Here is a 17,168-nt window from a genome sequence, read left to right as displayed (position 1 = left end):
TCTTCCTTATGCTGACAGCATGATTATAGCTGTTTTTATAGGTACTGTTTGAAAAATGTATTAACATGCTTTTCCGAGACCATGGTGATTTTCACAGGTATCTAGGTCCGTCTTTGGATATATACACAAACAAGAAGTAAGTTACAGAGGGAAAGCTTGGGGACCAGGTTTTTGACAACTTGAACTCCAAAGACAACTATGGTAACTATGAGCGGTCCACTTAGATCAGTCACTTTAGCCTGTGGACTTTGATGCATTGTCTGCACAATAAAAACATTTGCTGCCTCAGTGGTTCCTTTCAGCTTTAATCTTCTGTGATTCTGGAATTTTATTCAAAGGTTAATTTTGACTCAAGACCTGATCTACCTCTGAATGTTTTCCCACACTTATTTCTAAGGTGGCTTTCCATTTGCCATATCAAGGGCTCTAGGCCAGTGTTCTTAGCAGTTGTTAAGCAGATGAAGGCATCACTGAGAATTTGATAAGAGCCTTAGATTCTTTTCCAGAAAAATCTTGCACACCATTTTATGGGTTTACTATATATATGGAAAATTATGGCACCATAAAAACCAAGATAAAGCACCTCTGGTCTTCTTGTATATAGTGAATATTATTTAAAAGAATCTCCATCTCCTACCCATTAGAAGCTATTATCACATTCACTAAACTTATAATATGTATTTAATATTTGATATATATATATATATATATCCATGTCTAAATGTGTCTAACAACAGACTCCTCTCTCTTTCTCTCTTTCTGGGTCAGTTATCATTGCTAAAGATTAGTCAATGACTATATTCAACTTTAAGAACTTTTTTCACCCTTGTATTGGTAGATAACCCATTTTCTGTCTTCATATCCCTGAGCCTGTTATAGGCATTCTACAAAGATGAACTCTAAACCTGTCATAAATCTGCATGCTGGGGACTGTTTTAGCATGCAGACATACAGGAAGCTCGAGTTCCAAAATTGGGAATCCTGTGTCCTGTCCCAGGTCACCCTGTCAGAGTGTGACAATCAGGCCCAGAGCCCAGGCTCACTCTGACCCCATCTTCTTCTCTCCAACACCACACAATGCATTTCTATTTAAATAAATAAAACCATATACTGCTTGCCATTCGCAGCAGATACCTAGAAAGTGGGTTTGGGATAGGGGGCAGGCATCTATGGGATTTTAGACCTACCCATTAAATCTGATGCACACAGAGCTCAAATAAGTCCCTTCGATTCTGAAGAAGAGACTAAGGTAATAGGGGTCCAGTTGCACATTGTGTCCAACAGACCCAATGATATGTTGCTTTACTGAAGGCGAAGCTATCTTCCTCATTCAATTTCTGAGAACTTGGGAAGTATATAGTCTCCTCAGGAATCCTGACCTCCCCCCTCCCACCAGCTTCCTGCTTTCTTCCCTCTGTCATTCATAAAGCTTGGTGATGAGTGTGCACATGTGTCTGCATCTGTAGTGGGGCCCAATGAGGAAAACGATATGGGGCTCCTACATGCACTGTCCACCCATCCCCTTCCTTCTATCTGATGGGGGAAGTGCGTCTTGTTTCTGAGAGGATGATAATGTCATTTGGTTATTATTAGGGGATATGAAGTTAAATGAATCACCTCCTAGAGCTGTTTTCTCCTCTCAGGGGGATGATTCCTGATGACCAGGACAGAAGCTTTGCTTCAGGCAGAAAATTTTGTCAGTCATCCCACGATTACTGCCTTCCTGACAACCTGTATGTCTTCCTAAAGTGAATAATTGTAGTTCCTTCTTGTAGGTAAGCATTTTTTTTATTGTTAGACTTAAGGTGGGAATTGAAAAGTCATACATAATTTAATCATAATGTAAACCTTATATGTGACTATATTATACCTGTACAGTCAAATATTAATGTGGCTTGTGTAATTCTGATGCCCTTAATTTATATCCCATCAATAGAGGAAATTATTTTTATTTTTACCTAAGAATTATATGGAACATTGTAGGTGTCAGGTATTAATTTTCTTTTTAATAAATACTCCACTACTGTATCCCTCATCAATCTGAGAAGAAAATGCTGGTATCTGTCTACATTTTACTGAAGAGGAAACTGAGGCCCAAGGAGGTTCACTAATATGCTCCAGGACTCACAGCTGGTAAGTGGTAAATCTGGAACTCAACCCCTAGGGAACCTGGCTCCATCAGTTTGGAACTAATCATGAAACCAAGTGCATCTCAGTGCAACCAGGAAGCTATGGGCCACAGAAAAATGGTACCCATAAAGATGTCCACATTCTAATCCCTAAAATTGTGAGGACATCATGCTCCATGGCAAAGAGGGATTAGAGTTACAGATAGAATGAAGATGACTAGTCAGCTGACCTTGAAAAGGGGGAGATAACCTGGATTGACAGCGTCGGCCAAATGAATCCCAAGGATCCTTACAAGTGAACGAGGAAGGCAGGAGCATCCAAGAGAGGGAAATGGGAACAGAAGCAGAAGTCGGCATAATGTGGGCCATGAGACAAGAACGTGGCTAGCCGCTAAGAGCTGGAAAATGTGGGGAAAAAATGGATTCTCCTTTAAAGACTCCAGTAGGGATGCAGCCCAACCATCCCATCCTAGATTTCTGACGTCCAGAAATGTAAGATAATAAGGTTGTCTAATTTTGCACCGCTATATTTATAGTAATTTGTTACAGCAGCAAAAGGAAACTAATACAAAATGATCAGTTATTTCTAAACGACATTTGAGTTAAGAATGCAGCTCTCCTAGTTCAGAGTCACAATTTTACTAGGTATGTGACCCTCAAGCATTACTTAATGATTCCCCCTGGAATCATGCAGAAGATTAAAATAGAATAAAGATAAAATAGAAGATAAAAGTATGTAGAGTCTCATGTGATTGTTAAAGAAGCATATGCAAAGTGTCCTCTGCAGGGTGCTGAAGTGGCACGTCTACACAAATAGAGTGGTAGTGATGTGCTGATGGTGGTTGATAGAATGTTAGTGTGGGAGGCAGGATTGAGTCAGAGATATGTACTGTGTAGCTGCAAGTATCCCTGTTTGAAGCAAGAGCTCTGGATTTGACTCCAAATCCAACTCTTCCACCCACCAACCATGATTTAGGTAAATTTATTCAAGCATTAAAACTTCCAGAAATTCCAAGCTTATAGAGTTCTGTGGAGGTCTAGTTGTGTGAACATACGGAGAATGCCTGAATCTAATAGGCCCCCATAAACTGTCCTGTGCGCTATTACCACGCACTCGCTGCCCCGTGCTGCAGTGAACTGTAGATAGCATTCTGAAAACTCCAGCAACTGTCCATCCCCTTTTAAGTAATGGAATCATTTTGGAATCTTCCACTGTGGCCCAGACCCAGTGTGGCTCTTATGCATGGGTTCTACGTTGTATGTTTTCGGTAATAGTATCTAGTCATACTCAAAATCAAAATAATATGTAGTGATTCTGCCAAGAACAGAGTTATCTAAGACTAAATCAATAGCTGGGGAAATCATAGCTGCAATAAAGCACTGGAATTTGAGGTTGCCCTGAAAAGTGACAGCCATTGTAGGCCCACTGCCTATCTATCAATAGCTCAGCTCATTAATACAGTCAGCCAATATTGATTTCAGGGAGAGTGATTATATGCTAAATTGACAACTGCATAACTGATTTTGTTGGGGCAGAAGAAAAGAAGAGTGAAAACCACCTACCAATCAACAACTGTAGCACTTTACTGACTGCCTTTCTGATGAACCCGGTGTCCTGGCTGTGAAGTTCACCTTGCTTGGGTTAGTAACTTACAAGGGAAAAGGAAAAGAAACGTGACTTCAGGAAAATATCCACCCTAATATGTCCTCGAATGATTTACTTTCCTTATATTTTGATGCTGTTTTTAATTTTCATATTTTATAATAAACAAACTGAATGTAAAGAATCCTGATCGTTATATTTGCCAATGTCTCAAGTTCTTAAGTTTCTTCAGATGCTAGTGAATCCACTAAATGACTCATCTGTCAATTGTACCTAGAATTGTAACAGATTTTTGTGCTCAGAATATTCAATTATAAAATGTTCATTTCAGTTATAGCACCTAGTAAACATGCCATCAGGGACCTGGAAAAATACCTTTGGATGGGGATAAAGTGTGTCTCTGTGATCATTATCATCTGAAGACATGAATTAGAAGTAAATAGGACTGATGCACGAAGGGCATAATATTCCTTCCTTATCAGACTGAGTTATTTTAGACTTTTTGAGAACAAACCAAGTCCGGAGTATTTTTGCTGAAATATCTGGTGGGGTTTTTTGTTTTTGTTTTTGTTTTTGTTTGATTTTTTTGTTTTGTTGTTGTTGTTGTTTTTATCATAATTGTATCTCTCAGTAGTAGCAGACCATACTTTCAAAATAAGCTCATAATAATAAACATTTTTATGTGTTTAAGTGTGAAATACAGTGCTCTCTGTTCACTAGATCAGCTGCTTGCTTTCAGAGGACTTCATTGTCTATGATGCATGTATGTGTATGTGTGTAAAGGTAGTGGTTGCGTTAGTGGTAGTACAAACATGTTTCTGTGTTATGCAGGTAGAAACTGAAGTCCCGTAATTGCTAACAATTGACATGACAAAAACAATAGTCAATCCTGATCTTTTGAAATACGGTCGAATCAAGACAAATTTTATGAGACCCTAATCCTGGAAATTATTTGGGTTTATAAAAATAACTAAAAAAATTAATAACAATTGGAGTTATCAATATCGTTGGAAATTAGTTCTTGTCAGGAACAGAAAATGATTCTTTTCTTGCATGGACTTAATTGCCTTTAGAAAAATATTTCTACTTCTTAATATGGAAGTATTAGTGGAAATTAAGAGATTCTCTTGCAAAGGGTGCATGTGTGTTTGCTCAGTAAGTTACAGCAGGACGCAAACAAAGCCAACCAACTCTGTCTGGGTTACCGGCTAATGAAAACACAGACAGTCTAAGGCTACGTAAGGAAGGATAGAATCTCAGAGAAACTGCTGAGATCAAATGCAAAAGATGACAGTGAAGCCCAGAGAAGCATGGTACCTGGGAATCTCAGAGGGTTTTTCATTTCCTATCATCTGGTAAAAGGATATCCATGCTTGTTTTTTGTTTGTTTGTTTTTGTTTTCTTTTGTGTTTTTTCCCCTTAATTGAAGATGAACATACAAAACCACACATGTGTATTGCATACAACCTGACGGATTTGGAGATAAGTATATATCTGTGGTTTTAAGTAGAGCTTAGAATCACAAACCAGGGGAGTCTGGGTGACTCCATTGTTTAAGCATCTGCCTTTGGGTCAGGTGGTAATCTCGAGGTCCTGGGATAGAGCCCCTGTCAGCTTCTCCCTCCGCCGTCTGCTGCTCCCTCCACCCCCCAACTCATTCTCTTTCTCTGTCTCATACATAGATAAAATCTTAAAAAAAAAAATCCCATAACAAATGGAGTGGAACCAGATGTATGTAAAATTTTTACCCAGCCTACTGAGGGCCAAGAAGGAGCTGACTCTACACCAAAAGAGAAGGCACAGCCAGAACCAAAAGAGCACAGGTCCTCAGGCCAGTCCATGTCCGCTTGGGTGGGCAAGGTCCAGCCACGAGTTGCTTCAGCCCCCTTTGGTGGCTGGCTGGCCGGCGTGTGTCGAGGGCAGAGAGACAGCATCTGCTCAGACCCCAACACATCTGACTTACGTTCTTTAGTTTCATTCTTCCTTTATAAATAAAAATGTAAATATTCCAAAGCTTCAGAAAAACTACGTGTTCAAAATACAAAAAAAAAAAAAAAGTATGTGATTAATAGCTAGGCCAGCCAAACACTAAAATGGTAAGTTCTGAAAGAATGATACTAAAATAATCATGTCATGATATTAGTCAGGATACGCACGATAAATAGACAGGGCACCCAAGATAAACTGGAGTGAGTCACCAACGCGATTTTTATGGAAATGAGTGGTAAGCAATATACTTGAGTTTGCATCGCTTGTGTTAAATAATCTATCTTTATATTGTAAAACCACTTATATTTTCAGCTGAAGGTTCTATCCTAATATTGCATTCCCTTACGTGTCTTCTTTTTTTTTTTTCTAATTTTTGAAGAGAAAATGTCCTGAACACATGCTATACAAATGATTTATGGTCATTATAAATACATTTCAAGAAATACAAAAGAGTAAAAAGACAAGAAAACATCTCAAATCTCCTCCCTCAAAACATTTAGTGAGCCTCTTCTCAGATATGACTCCATACTTCTAAAAAGGTCAAAGGAAAGATGGTCTGAAGGGTGGTCGCATGGGATTGACTAGCCAGAAATGGTACCATACAAAAAATTAATAAAGGTCATCTTAATGGAATGCATTTTTATTTAAATTAAATAACTTTATCAAGCCAGTTTAAAAATGAAATTAGCATAAAATCAGAAGAGTTGCTGAATTTTATCCAAAGGCTTCATTATCTTAAGAATTCTGAAATCTTATATTTATCTACATTTAAGAAAAACAATCAGAAAAGTTTTTATGAAGGTTAGGTTGCAATGCTTTTATTTTTAAATATTTATTTAAAATGTTTTATTTAAATTTAAATTATACTTTATGCATTGCATTTAAATGCTATGAATAATAACAGAATTAGCCCACTATTTTCCCATCCTATCTCTTGAATCCATTGATTATACATCTACCTTTTGAGAGCATATGGCATTTATATTGTATTATGTGGTCCTGATTCTTATGATTATTTAATTTTAGTTATCTACATAGAACAATTCAATAATCCTTACCAGTTCTTTTCCATAGCTTCTGCACTCCTGAATTACTTTTCTTTTATTCACCTTTGTAAATCAACTTTTGTTTGCATCAATTCCACATGGTCTAGTAGATTTTTTTTTTCAATTTTCATTTGTTTCTCCTAAAATATATGTATGGCTTTTGATTCATTGAGTGGTCTATCATATGTGTAAATACAGATTTTTTGGCTTGGAATTAAAATTCTCAGATATCACTCTTTCTCTCAGGAAGGTTCCCACAGTGTTATTCCTTTCTTCTGGAATTGTATGTTGCTGTAGAAAGTATCAACCACTCATTCACTCAATAGTGAATATCAAGTTTATCAAGTACCTCCTATAGACAAGGCAATAATCCAGGAATAAGAGTGACAATGAGTCAAAACCTCTACCCTCACAGAGATCACTTCCTAGTGGAGAAAGACAAAAATCATGGGTGGGAATAATGCCAGTTTGGATCAAACATGTAAGGCATCGGTTCCTATCCTCTGGCCTCTCACACTGGACTTGGCCAAGGTTCTTACCTTGGCTAGAGGAGCAACGAGAGGAACCAAGGCTGAGCTCCGTGGCCAGGAAATCAGGCAATCTTCTCTGAGGGAAGGAAAAGGAGTAGATGCAGTTCCCACAAACTCTTTATTCTCCCAGCCCATCTCTCTCAAAGCAAGCAAAATTCGGCCATCGAAGCAGATTGGACAAATCACTGTTTCTGTCCTACAAGTGACAGACAATGACAGGACCCAGAAGCCTCCCTCTCCACAATGAAGTTGAAGCCTACAAATGCTGTCAGGTGGCAACAGACTCCAGGTAAGACCCAGACCCAGGCAATAATACGTGTTGAAGATGTTGAGAAAGTTGGTGCCCCAAACATCATGAGTGGGAATATAAAATGGCACAGTGACTTTGGAAAATGGTTTGGATGTTTATTCAAATGATGAACTTGGACTTACCATATATGACTTCGCAATTTCACTTCTAGGTATATGCCCTCGAAAAAACAAAAATATACACCCACACAATGATCTGTACACAGATGTTCATGGAAGCATTACCCCTCCTCGTCAAAAAGTAGAAATGACCCAAAGTCTATCAATGGACGTAAAGATCAACAAAGGCACAGATGCATACTGCAATTCAGATGAACCTTGAAAACGTTATGCTGAGTGAAAGAAGCCGGTCAAAAAACACTACACATGACATGATTCTATTTGTACGAACATTTCCTTTACTTTCTCACTTGAACCCAAATCTACACCTCAATAATTGTATGTAGAAGCTGTTTGTTTGTTTGTTTTTGTTCCAAAACAACTATTTTTTTTTTGTTTCATTGTGTTTTGTTTTTTCTATAGATCTCTTTGTCATTTCCACTTTCAGGTCCTTAACATCACGTGATTGGTACTGGTTGGCCCTCCTGTCACAAAAATGCAACCCCTCTTATCCATCTTTGGTTCTAATATATTACCTCTGATTAGTCTCTTCCTCCTCATATCTGGTACAATTAATTAATACACTTACAAGCAAAAATAGTCATGTAAACTTCTAATTTAATTATAGTTTCTCCCTACGCCAAATTTCATTGTGGGGGCGGGGGGGATGGTGGGAGATGAGTGGCTTTTCCTTTCCCCCAAGTTGACGGAAACAGTTCAAGAAAAAGCCTAGTCATGACCCTATTACTGGACTATTGGGGGCAACACAGCCATTTAACACAACTGGCATTTCCAGAATATTCCCTAGATGTTATAGCTGACATCTGTCTCGCACTACAGGATTGAAAGAAAGAAAATCAGCTGCCCATTCACATTCTGCAGGAACAAGACAGACAGGAGCTATGAAAGCCATTGTCATTTTTTTTTCTTTGACTGAAAAAAGACATGGTATTGGCACCATAATAGCTCTTTTTCTTTCCTTTTTAGTTCTTACTAAGTCGAGTGCTTTTCGAGACTTGAGAATATTATCTCATTTGATCCTCACAACATACTAATTGGGAACAAACATGATATATTTTAGAGATGACTTAATTGAAATACAGACTACGTAGAGCCCCGAGTACAAGTACCAAGAAACCAGTAGAGCTGAGATTTAAAGACTACAAGCTGGTTCCAGGGAACTTCATTGTAACTGACCTGCCCTGCCTGCCCACCATGGTGAGCACAAGGATATAGTTTCTAGACTTTTCCAAGGAAGGGATTCTTCTCAAAGTAAACCAAAAGATGCAGAGATCATAAAATGTAGCGACAGGAAAAAGTCTCACTGAGACTCTGGGAATGTTAATTTTTTAATAAAGCACTGGTGTCCTATAGTTGGGCTTTCCAGTACTCTCTTGATTCTTACATTTGTATTTCTGGGATCTGCTAATAAGACGTAGATTTATAGAAGTTAGAAACCATGACTATGCATAGACTCTGATATATTCAAGTGCTTTTGGTGGTTTTGTGATGTCATTTTACTTATAGATTGATGGTGAAGCAGGTCATAGTGGGCAGACAGTCAAATGGCAGCAGTCCCATAGACAGATAATAGGAAATCCCATTTCTACCCTTCTGGAAACTTATTTGTGATCACTCTCTGCATGAACAGAAGTCTGAACGTTACTGACACTCAAAAACACATCTTGGGACAAGCTGTTTTCTCCCGAGTCATGCTCACTTCCACTTCCACTTTGCAACATGAAAAGCCAAGAGTGAAGATCAGCCCTGCACAGAAGCGTTCACAAGGACTGCTACCACGGGCTAGCTTCCAGACTAGTCACGGCAAACACCACATGGATGGAGACTAGGATTCTTGTTCAGGTGTCAAGACTGGAAGTCATTTTGCCATTTCAGTCAGAAGTCTGTACAACTGAGTTGGGTTCTGAGCAGTTCCTTTATCCCAGGTCTGTCCACTGGCACCCCTGGCTAGCAACCAACCAAATCAAGTCATAGGAGAAGCTTGGCTGGACCCTTTCATCCCACTGGTGCTTTGCTCCTCACCTCCTTGTCATGTCTACCTGAACTTGCCTCCAGACTTGCGTCCCTGCCTTGGGTATAGAGTCAATAGCTGCTTATGGGGCTGAGTAATTTTCACATTTTCCCTCTGATTTAGAGGAAAGGGAAGAGAGGAAACAGGTCCATTCAAAGGACTTAGTGCAGCGGATATTAGTAATGTAAGTTAGCCACATGATGTATTTGGACCAAATGAATTACTATTCTTGTGTATGGTAAAATTATTATTATTTTTTGTTTAGACTGCAAATAAGGCTTGTCTGCTATTTGTTTGCATGCTTAGTTAAGGAAATCTTCCTTGTTCTTTGGCATCACACAAAGTCCGAACTGGAGATTAAAAATAATTGAAGGAGGGGCACCTGGGTGGCTCAGTCAATTAAGCATCTGCCTTCAGCTCAGGTCATGATCTCAGGGTCCTGGGATCCAGTGCCCTGTCAGGTTCCCTGCTCAGTGGGGAGTCTGCTTCTCCCTCTCCCTCTGCTGCTCCCCCTGCTTCTGCTCTCTCACTCATGCTTTCTCTCTCTCTTAAGAAAGATAATGGAAGGACATCAATATTAGATACAGATTTCTGTAACTTCTGTGAATCCCTGTGGCCATTGGTGTATCCCCTAGAGGTCTATTGTATTTGGACTAATTTAACCATATTGTGAAAATACCTTATAAATTGTTATTTATGATAATCTGGTAACATTGAAATTATTATAGTCTGAAGTATGCAAATTTTCTGAGCTGACAGTATCAGCCTTGTATTACAAAATAATTAATCAGACCATAAATATGATTTATATAGTTGTAATTAAAAGACAAAAAGAGAATTAAGAGTTTTTTCCTTTTGAAGTAGTATTCCACATAAATTCTTTAATGGTAAATAAATAAACAATTTATATTTCTACATTCTGAAAATGTAAATTTTTAAAATGTTGATTAGTAATTTGAATCTCACGTGTCTACAGAAAATGTACAAGTTCTACACAAAATAATGTCCAGGAATTGATCTAAATATTCCTCATGTTACACAAAATTATATCAATTTTTTGGAATAATGTCAAATTTATGCTGATTTACAAGTACTCCAGAGGAGTTTATTAGATTTTATAAATGGCACTTACAGGAGTTATACACTGTTCTTAAAGAATAATACATAGTTTCCTTTGCAATAAAAGCAAAATTCACTCTTGGCTTAAAAAATAAAACCTCGTAACAGAATTTAAATTAGGACGGTGTATATGTTCCCCACACATTTCATTCTGGGTATGATTTTTAACTTAAATCCTAAACATGAAATAATGTGACTGATTTTTTGAAATATGTAATACTCCACTGTAGGCTAACTACTTAGTAATAAAGGCTGACAGTATTCCTATGAGAAAAATCTAATTACATTGGGTTGATTGCCACAGAAATTGCTCTACAAGTTAAATCACTTTATTGATAATGTTATGTAAATTACCACAAGGAAAGTAGCAATCGAAGGGCTACTTTCATTGTTACATCAACGTGTGTGAACAAAAGAGCTTATAATTGTCCTGCCTAATAAACTTAAAAGAAAGTTAGTGACACTTTTTTGTGAATTTTACACTTGACAAGAACTATAAAGTACTGTATAAAATCCAATCAATTCTGTTAATTAAATAAAAGAGAAAGAATAAAACAAAGTTAAATTATTCTTTGAATGAATTTGCTCCTTTACTTGTAAGTCACTTTTTATAAAACCAAAATGGGTAAACCTTTATATATAGACTTTGTTTTCACGTGTCATTACTTCAGAACTTTAGTTGTTGAATGTGACATTCAGTGGAGTGGTTTCAATATATATTTCAACCAATACACTCTTCTTAAAAAAAAAAAAAAGTTTATCTTTAGATCTTTATTACCTAAGATCTAAAAATGCTTAGAGGCTTACTAGTCATAACCTATAACAATAACTAAATGCTCATCAACAAGGTATTTATTTGTGCTATATTTACATGATAAAATATTCTAAATTTCTTTTTTTTTAATTTATTTATTGGACAGACAGATCACAAGTGGGCAGAGAGGCAGGCAGAGACAGAGAGAGAGGGAAGCAGGCTCCCCGCTGAGCAGAAAGCCCTAACGCGGGGCTCGATCCCAGAACCCTGGGATCATGTCCCGAGCTGAAGGCAGAGGCTTTAACCCACTGAGCCACCCAGGCGCCCCAATATTCTTAATTTCTAATAAATGTTAGGAAGAATGAAGTAGCCTATAACCCATAAACTAACATTAGACTTAATATGTGATAAAGTATATACCTATCATAATGAATTACCATGAAGAAATGAGAACTCCTTGAACATTGGTGATTCCCATTTCCTCCCTGATAATCTTTCTAATTCTCAGTCTCTACTGAGTCAAAATCAAGGAAGGAGGGAGCAGAGGTCTAGCAAATTCTCCCTTCGGAAAATGTCTAGCATTATCAGTTCGTACCAGGACTCTTCTGAGAATAAGGATAATGCTGTATAATAGAGAGGGACCAATGAGAGCTCTGAGTTCAACATCTCTTCTGAATGGGGTGTCCCAAAGGTTGTATACCAGAAATGGCTAGAACCAGGGTTAAGCACTCTAAGACAATGGAAAACATTAAGTAGCCTGAGCCCACCTCAGTTGGTATGATGGACATTGGGACTAAGCCAGAGCAAAACTGAATTTCAGACTGAAGGAAGGTAGGAAATTTTTATTTTTTCAGATCAATCACCATATTTGATTCATTGTATATTTTTAATAGTTTTAGTTAGAAACCGTGGAATGGAATACTAGGCATATTCATTCAACAGCTTATACAAATACATCTATCCCTCTCCTATTTTGTGCCCAGAAATCTGAATCATCATTTTTTTTGAGCTCTTATAATGCAAAGTCTTGGGGCTCCAAATGGCAAGAGGGTAAGTTATACAGCATTATAGAATTAAGAAAGTCTTTAAGTCAGAAATGGCAAGATCAAGGGTTAGGCACTTAGAGACTAGAAACCATAAATGGCCCGAGCCAACATCTACAACAGCCAAAAATTAGTAGGAAATCCTGAGTTTCCTTTTCAGTCTTCTTTAATGAAAGTTTAATTGGTATCTTTTGGTGCATCTGACATCTGCCTGCAAAAAGTAAAAATATAAAGATGTGCCATTTTTGAAAAATATCTTTTTGGGTGACTCAGAGATCACTTGCTGCCAATGTGAGGAAGAGTTTTTCCAAGCAAAACAAACAAAAATAAAACTGTCTTACTTGAATACTTGAGGACTAAAATTCCTGACCAATCTATACCGTTTTTTATTAATTCTTAAGAGAAGCTTCTTGATTTTGTTTACATTGTTCTTGTATATTCTATAGCTCTGGATAAGTGTATAATGATGCGTGTCCACCATTATAGTATCATACAGAGTAGTTTAACTACCTTCAAAACCCTCTGTGCTCTATTTATTTATCCCTTAACTCTGTAACCCACCCCTGGCAACCACTGATCTTCTTACTGTCTCCATAATTTTGCTTTTTCCAGAATGCCATATAGTTGAAGTCATACAGTATGGAGACTTTCCAGAGTGGTTTCTTTCACTTAGTGATATGCATTTAAGGTTCCCCCTTGTCTTTCCATGGCTCAGTAACTCATATGTTTTCAGTGTGGAATAACATTCCATGGTTTGGTCTACCAAAGCATATTTATCCATTCACCTACCAAAGGACCATTTGGTGGCTTCAGGTCTTAGCAATTATGAGTGAAACTCCTGTAACCATCTGTGTGTAGGTACTTGTATGAACATAAATTATCAGCTTCTTTGGTTAAATACCAAGGAGTGTAAACACCAGATCATATGAAAAGATTATGTTTAGTTTTGTAAGAAACTGCCAAACTGTCTTCCAAAGTAGCCACACCATTTTGCATTCCCCGTCAGCCTGTTTGCGAGTGTTCATGTTGCTCCATGGTCTCAGCAGCATTTGGCGTTGTCAGTGTTCTGAGTATCTTGGTCATTCCCACTGGTGTTCAGCGGCGTCTAATTGTTCCTTTATTTTGCACGTCCCTGATGATGTGCAACATTGGCATCTTTTCACATGCATATTTGCCATCTGTTTATCTTCTTTTATGAGGTATCAACGTCTTTATCCCACTTTGTAATCAAGTTGTCTTCTTATCATTGAGTTTTAAGAGTTATTTGTATATTGTGGAGAATGGTTCTTTACCAAATATATCTTTTACAAATTATTTTCTCCTGGTCTGTAACTTGTCTTTCATTGTATTGTATTTCATTGTATTCATTGTCTTCTGCAGCACAGAAATTTGTAATTTTAAAGACATCTATATTATCAATGATTTCTTTCATGGATCATGTAGTAGGTGTTATAGCTAAAAAGCCATCACCTAGCAGTAGGTTCTATATGTAAGTGATGAATCACTAAATTCTACTTCTGAAACCAAAACAAACAAACAAACAAATAATATACCTGTATGTATGTGTGTATACATAAAATAAATTTTATTTGAAAAAAATAATTAAAAAATAAAAAGTCATCACCAAATCCATTACATCTTATTTTTAAAGAACCAGCATTTGGTTATACTCATCGATCTTATTTTTCCATTTTAATTTATTGATTTGATTCATAATTATTATTAATTTTCAATTTTTTATTTAACATTATTTTCTTTTTTTCTAGCTTATAAATTAAAACTTTAATTTCTTTTAAATACTTTTATCTAGTAAAAGTATTTCTTAAATAACAAAATACTTGAAATCACATTTCATAGGCAGTATACAATGTGTTCTCATTTTGATAATTTCTAACCTTTTTGTAACATTCTTTTAATCTTTAATCCAAAAATGGTTAAAAATTTAGTTGTTGCTATTATTGTTAATTTTTAATTTTATTTCATTGTGGTTATAGAGTGTGGCTTTAAAGATCTCTGTTTTTTGGAAGTTTCATTGTGGCTAAGTACATTTTGTACCTAAGTTAATTTTATGCTCAGACCATCAGACCTGATAATTCAACTTACAGGAATGTGATTTTTTTTTCTGAGAAATTAGGAGACTTGTGTACAAGTAATATTTTCACCACTTATAAAAAGGAAAAAAATACAATCAATCAAATTGTTATAGTATCCATAAAGATGGCAATTTTTTGTGTAGCTATTAGGAAGCTATACTTGAGAGTCAGGAATCTGGGGATATGGGAATTCCCAAGGATTGGGAATAGTTAATGGAAAAGTATATAAAGCAACATACTCTTCAAATACAGAAAATGATTTATCTATGCACAAAATGACTGATTTACACATGTCACAAAGCTAATTATAATTGCTTTGTATTGTGTGTTGGGCATTGTATGTCTTACCTCACTGATTTGGTTATGGGAAAACATCTTAAGCCAATAAATATTTCACAAATTACATAGTGTGAGTCCCATTCACTGAGCCACAGAAACCAAGATACCAAATTTAACTTATTCAGCCAAGGTCTCCTGGCAGAGACACTTGTCCATAGTAGGTGCCTTTTACCCCAAGGATACAAAAAAGTGGATGGAGGAGGCAGCTTTGCAGTAAGGACACAGCTCTGAGTGGCATTCTCAAAGGTGCTTTAGCTCACAGCTACGAGCTGTGGTTTTTAATGCACCTCTGTTGGGAAATGATCAGGCACAAAGAGCAAATGCCAGAATTTTATTAAAGGATTATTGTGGGTTTTTTAGGGATGCAAACAAAAGAGGAGTTTGTATATGATTTCCACACTTCCCAGAATATTATGGCCACGTCCTTGAGGATGAAACTGAGGACATGACAGGGAGTTTCAGAATTAAAACAAAACAAAAAGTCTCAAAAGAGATCCTGTTAAAGTAAAACTTAACCTAAATAGAAATATGTCAAGTGGATCAGAGACCGCTATTCCAAGTTTGAAATACATTAACTTGTGTTTTATTTCTTTTTCTGTTACATTGTATAAGCTTCTTGTTATTGGTCACTACACATATAAATGTGCGTGTCTATAAGTAATAGATTTAACCTTATAACATTGAATTTTGTAGGTCAGAAAAGGGCCAAATACCAGCAATTTTACATCATGAACACAACAAATGTGAGAGAAGCCCTATCTCCAACACAGGACAGATCCTACCTGTGCAGGCAGCATCCCAGGGAAGGAGCTTCCCTCCAGCAACTGGACTGGAAATTGACTAGAAATTGGCAAGCGCCCAGTGCTTAAACACTCATGATCACACCAAGACTGGACCCAGCTCACAACCATGTTTTATCCTTGGACATAAACACCAAGCCCACAAAACAGCACTATTCTAACCTGGTCTCTAAGAGTAGTGTGGAAGAAGCTGGTGCTCCCATAGCTCTTACACCTGAATCGACCAGATCAGGACCAGAGTGAGGTTTCCGCCACTCTGCAGTCCAGTGCCTGCTCACACAAGGACAGGGACTCAAGCTTCTCTACTCATGAAGCTTAAAGTCCCCATGGACCAGGGGTTGGGGTCCCTCTTCCAGAACCTAATGTCCAGCCTGTTAGGCCTCTGAATGGTCCTAGAATAAATGGGTGCTTGGAGGCAGAGCATACACTCTTGCTCAGATCTATCAGGTTAGGTCCTGCCTCGGCAGGTCAGCACATGGAGTAGGTCCTTTGTGTACATTCATGCATATGCTTGGCCCTGACTTAACTTCACCTAATGCCCAACATGGACAAGAAACTATACCAAGAGTGACACGGGATTTGGGAGGTGTTGGGAGTGGTACCAAATATATTGTCCACTTTCTGTCTCCAGGATGCTTATTGTCCATTTTCACAGTGAAACACACACACACACACACACACACACACACACACACATTAACATAGAAAAATAGTGAAAACCTTAAGTGATGCCAGAGAGAAGAATAAGATCACAATTTGAAAGCTATAGAAAAATGGGTTTCATGGATGATGGAAAGAAGTCGCTGTGGCCTAGAGGTGACAGGAATGGTTTTGACAAGGAGAAATTCAGCCTCGCTGGGAATTTCCAAATGAAGAAAATCGTATGAAAAGAGGCAAAAGGATGAGAAAGAAGATGCATATATTCAAAGCACTGTGAGTAAAGATTTTGTTTGGAGTGTGTGGTTCCTGAGGAAGGATGGAGATCAGTTTGAGAGGAACGTTAGAGCGAGTCCACGGTAACTTGTACCAACATCTGCTCTGACCAATGGCTTGTCTGCTGGAACTTGTGTCTTGAAATCACAAAGGAAGAGGACACTGCTGAGGAGGGACCAGTGGGGCTCTGAGGAATCTACCCATATATCTTCTCAAAAAACCTCTTTATTTGCTCCTCAAATCAGTTGAGGCACAGAGGTCCACTCTTTTCAGAAAGAAATGTCAAAAGCACAGATGTATTTCCTTCCTTGGAGACTGGCTTAGCCTAACATGGTTGGGCCAACATTCCT

The sequence above is a fragment of the Mustela nivalis genome (assembly GCF_964662115.1).
Source record: "Mustela nivalis genome assembly, chromosome: 14".
NCBI lineage: Eukaryota > Metazoa > Chordata > Mammalia > Carnivora > Mustelidae > Mustela > Mustela nivalis.
This window is presented reverse-complemented; position numbering follows the sequence as displayed.